This window comes from Montipora foliosa, chromosome 3 (assembly GCF_036669935.1).
Source record: "Montipora foliosa isolate CH-2021 chromosome 3, ASM3666993v2, whole genome shotgun sequence".
NCBI classification, from domain to species: Eukaryota; Metazoa; Cnidaria; class Anthozoa; order Scleractinia; family Acroporidae; genus Montipora; species Montipora foliosa.
In genome coordinates, this window is record NC_090871.1 from 18,987,121 (window position 1) to 18,992,120 (window position 5,000).

The following is a 5,000-nucleotide window of genomic DNA, read 5'->3' on the forward strand; positions in this document are numbered from 1 at the left end:
GCTTTCGCAAAGTCAAAATTTCTGACTTTTAGACGCCGTTATAATATTAAAGCTGCGTTATCACTTATCAGCGTCCGCATCTCGTGCTGTATATTCTTTTAATGTTGCTTGTATTTTGCTCTCATTCAGTGTCCTGAGAAAGAAATTCTTGCCGATTTCGGTGCTCATTTGTTGAAATGAGGGAAGCATATTATGTGAAGTGAACTGTGAACTTAGCTCATAACCCTCGCGGGTTGAATTTAGCTTCGATTGGACTCAGAAAAATGAGTAGTTGAACTCGATTCACCCCGGAGAACGTCTCGGCTTCTCAGCCCGTGCATGTTGTTATGATTTCGTGTTCGTGTTCGTTTGATCCACGAAATCGGAATGTCGCGAAATATTAAATACAGAAAACGATTTTTCCAGAAGTAGACTTGTCATTTAATGCTATTTGCTAGACTATATATATACAATATTTCTTCCCTTTGCACATTTGTACCTAATCAAATTCATCGCAGTTAATTTCGATTTTTTCTAGGAGGTGAGTGAACTGTGAAATCACTACCGCAAATTCTGTCTACATCTGTTTCATCACAATGTCTCATCCACGGTGTCCATGAATGAACTAAAAAAGCAAGAGTCTTGCTTCATGTGGTCAAAACTGAACTCTGAAATTAAAGTTGGCCGCCATTTTCGAAATCATACGGGATTCTTATCAAGCGGTTAATCTACTATGCCTGGGGTATGCACATTTGTGACTACGAAGATACGAAGAAAAAAAAATTTAAAAAAGAGAATGGGCCCGAATTGTCACGGTGGCTGCCTGCGGCATCTCACAGAATAAAGTTGTTTTAAGCCTACAAAAAAAGGATTTTCGCTTTGTATGAGAGTGGTTCGACGCCGTCGGCCGCGGTGCTGACCGAGAGAATCGAAGCCCATTAACAGCTTTAAATACGTGATTGCCCACTTTATTGGATACCGTGTCCTATGGGCATAAACGCGTCAATTTCAAAAAACGCTCCGAGCGACCTCAGCCAAAGTATCTCTGGTTTCCCTTCAACACGCATAAATGTTTCGCCTTTTACTAAAGATTTCCGTGGAGGAGAACAACTGAATGAGTCTGTAGACTAATTTTTCATCGCCCTGCCTTGTGGCGGGGCTCGTCATAAAGCAATTCAACAACTTTGATGCTATCGTGCAACCGAACGCTGTAATCAGATCTCTTGCGTCCGGACGCCTTTATTCTGTCGGTTAGTAACCAGCATGGGCTACTTTTCATGAGGAAGTAAGCAAATAACAGGCTGTTCATTCTTCATTGCAACGTCTGAAATTTACATTTAAAAATCTCGGTAAAAACTACAAAAAGAGACTTTCGCCGTGAACTCGCGTGGCTCGAAGCCGTCGGCTCCAACAATCGAAGAAGTACATTGACACTTCTGAACACGCATGCGTGATTGAGCGCTCGTAGATACTGCATCCCACCTGTGTTACCGCGCCAAGCTGAATGGAATCGTCAATGCGATTTGCCTTTCTTTTAGCTCTGGTTTTCCTTCACCACGTACAAATCTTTCGCTTTTTACTAAAGATTTCCGTGGAGGAGAACAATTGAATGAGTCTGTTGACCAATTTCTTGTCGCCCTGCCTTGTGGCGGGGCTCCTCATGAATTAAAGGAATAACTTTGACGCGAACGTGGAATGAAACGCTGTATTCAGATATCTCGTGTCCTGAAACCGTGATTCCGTCGGTTAGTAACGAGCCTGAGATAGTTTATATGAAGGAAGTGCGCAAATTACAGGCTTTTGATACTTCATTGCAGTCTGAGGAATTTAAGTTAAGAAAGCCCTATAAAATCAACAAAAAGAGACTTTCGCCGTGAACTCGCCCGGCTCGAAACCGTCGGCTACAACAATCGAAGAAGTACATTGACACTCCCGAACACGCATGCGTGATTGAGCGCTCGTCGATACGGCATCCCACCTGTGTTATCGCGTCATGCTGAAAGTAATTGTCAATGCATACCTTTACTTTGTTAGCTCTGGTTTTCCTTCAACAGGCATAAATCTTTCGCCTTTTACTAAAGATTTCCGTGGAGGAGAACAACTGAATGAGTCATTAGACTAATTTTTCGTCGCCCTGCCTAGTGGCGGGGCTCGTAATAAAGCAATTCAACAACTTTGATGCCAAATAAATAAATAAATATTGCTAGTGCTAATCACCCTTACTTGCAGTCGAGGACTGAATTGCGAAGGGCGCGGCTCACGACATCGGGCTGAAAGCATACAAAGGCGCCTCTGGCTGCCGCTATACAGTCCATGTTTGATGTCGGAGCACAGCACCACAGCTAGATGTTAATTAGCTGTGAGTCGATTTTGATGAGGGAGGAAAACCGAAGTCCCCGGAGAAAAACCCTCGAGTCAGATGAGATCGACTGAAACTCAGCCCACATGCTAGCCGAGGCCAGAATTGAACCCCGGCTCATAGTGGTGGGAGGCCCGATAGATAACCACTAAGCCACCCTGAGAGATCTGAGATCTGACTCATCTGTAGTCAGATCTCTCGAGTCTGGACGCCTTGATTCTGTCGATTAGTAACGAGTCAGTGTTTTTTTTTTACGAGGAAGTGCGCAAATAACTGGCTTTTTATTCATTGCAACCTCTGAAATTTAAATAAAAAAATCTCGTTAAAAACTACAAAAAGAGACTTTCGCCGTGAACTCGCGCGGCTCGAAGCCGTCGGCTCCAACAATCGAAGAAGCATATTGACACTTTTGTCTGATCACGCATGCGTGATTGAGCCCTCGTAGATACGGCATCCCACCAGTGTTACCGCGCCAAGCTGAATAGAATCGTCAATGCAATCGATTGCCTTGTTAGCTCTGGTTTTCCTTCAACACGCATAAATCTTTCGCCTTTTACTAAAGATTTCCGTGGAGGAGAACAACTGAATGAGTCTCTAGACTAAATTTTTCGTCGCCCTGCCTTGTGGCGGGGCTGGTCAAGAACGAAAGGAACAAACACGGGAACGCTGGAATTCGGAAATATGATCATGTTACGCCTGAACTGAAACGCCTTAAGTGGCTTCCAGTATCCAGTCAGATTTACTATCGAAATACCATTTTGGCTTTTAAATGGATGAATTGTCGTGCCCCTGAATACCTGAGCACTATTTTCACCAAACGTTCTGATGTAAATAGATATACAACCAGGAGTTGCCAATTTTTAAATATCCCTCTTTTTAAAACTGCCTCTGGACAGAGAACTTTTTATTACCGAACTGTTAGCATATGGAATTCCCTGGAATCTAATTTGAAACTTTGTAGCAACGAAATAATCTTTAAGAAGCGTTTAAGGAACAAACTGCTAAGGGATTTTTTAGGAAGTGATTGATATTGTGATAAGTAGTTATGTAATTGATAGTGATGATTGGTTATTTTAATCTTGTAAATGATTTAAATAATTATGTAAATTATTATTTTATAATTATTATTGTTCCTGAAAAGCCCCTTTAAGGAGGTTCAATAAAGTATGTATGTATGTATGTATGCAGTGTCGTGTCCGGACGTCGTGATTCCGAATTTCGGTCAGAACGAACTCGATCTCGTTTTGATCGAACTGCGCAAATGACGTGCTTTTATTCTTATATAATTTTAATTAAAAAACGTTTGTTAAGGGCTGCAGAAAAGAACTGTTGTTATGAATGCACGTGGTTCAAAGCTGTCGGCTTCAGTGCCAACCGGAAGAATCGAAGAAGTCATTTGAGAATCCTTTACCACGTGAAATCTGGTTTTCCTTTAACGTGTAACACTCTTTCGCGATTGACAAAAGATTTCTTTAGGGAACAGTCCTATTCAGCCTTGTGGCGGTTCTCAACCAAGATAGTCTCAAAAACAACTTGGACGGCGTCAGTTCGCTTAAAAGATCGACACACGATCTCCGAAGTAAACTACGAGCAATCCCTCTAGTCGAGCGTGAGAAGAAGACAGGCACGAGAATAAAATGGCTGCTCGAAATGTGGATACGAGTAGGAGCGAACGACCCATTTTTCCACGTGCCTGTTCGAATAAATAACTCGGTTTTTAATCCGGTTTTTTTCTCGTTCATTTTTGTTAGAAATAGCCGAAGGAAATTGTACAGCTTCGGATATTCATTTTTTACATGTGTGTGTTTCAGATTACAAGATAATAACTAGGCACATAATAATAATACGATCACTGATGGTCGTGGGTTCAAATCCCATGCGGGCCTCGGCTTTTTCCGAGTTTCCATTTGATGCGTAATATTTTTCATGAACTTCGTAAGAACGTATTTAACATAGGTCTCGATGCTTTTCACAATATGCAAAATCTAAAAAGCAATTTTACATCCTCCTAAGAGAGACAACCGAGGTGGCATCCCTGGACAAAGCTTTGAGGCAAAGCGTGATTTAAATGCGAAGCTTTTCAATATCATCTGTATACCTGTAGTTATTTTACCGATCACTTCAGTTCGTTAGGTCGTAGTGATTTTCCTCACATCCAGTGGAATTTCGATTAACACTTCCTGACCACATCATCAGTTCTGATTAAAATGCGTGAGAGTTACTTGGTCGTACTCGAACTTCCCACTACGATCAAGTAATCTATGTGTAAGTCTTTGATAGGTCGAGTCGCCCAGGGATGGATCTGAACAGGAATTAGGAGGCTTAAGAAGTAAAAGGCAATTTGGTCCAGTGGGTAGGGCACTTGCCTTGAGATTCGGAGATCCCGGGTTCAAGACCCGCTCTGACCACTGGTTGAATTTGTTCCTGGTAGTCTCTGGTTCAACTTCCTAGCTGCTCTTGTAAATCGCCAACTGGTTTGCCTCCGGCCAGTTGGGATTCTTAACAGTTCTAGTTGTTGTGTTTTGTTGTTTCGTTGATTGTGTTTCATTGGCTCTGAAAAGCCCCTATGGGGAGCGGTCAATTAAGTATGTATTGTATTGTATTGTATTGTATTGTATTGTCGACAATTGATCGTCGCCGTGTTTTGTGACTCCTTTTCAAA

At 42.0% G+C, this 5,000-nt stretch overlaps 1 protein-coding gene and 4 non-coding genes across 11 annotated transcripts in view; all 5 read left to right on the forward strand.

Moving 5' to 3' along the window:
- The window catches only part of LOC137997003 (ankycorbin-like), a 35,641-nt gene that overhangs the window by 24,968 nt on the left and 5,673 nt on the right, over positions 1 to 5,000 (forward strand). The window lies entirely within an intron of this gene.
- On the forward strand, positions 1,020 to 1,140 carry LOC137998187 (U5 spliceosomal RNA). The gene has a single exon (XR_011122754.1). It is a non-coding gene; the product is annotated as a U5 spliceosomal RNA (small nuclear RNA).
- Positions 1,515 to 1,635, forward strand: LOC137998166 (U5 spliceosomal RNA). The gene has a single exon (XR_011122731.1). It is a non-coding gene; the product is annotated as a U5 spliceosomal RNA (small nuclear RNA).
- LOC137998258 (U5 spliceosomal RNA) lies at positions 2,011 to 2,131 on the forward strand. The gene has a single exon (XR_011122818.1). It is a non-coding gene; the product is annotated as a U5 spliceosomal RNA (small nuclear RNA).
- On the forward strand, positions 2,851 to 2,972 carry LOC137998237 (U5 spliceosomal RNA). Its single transcript, XR_011122798.1, has one exon. It is a non-coding gene; the product is annotated as a U5 spliceosomal RNA (small nuclear RNA).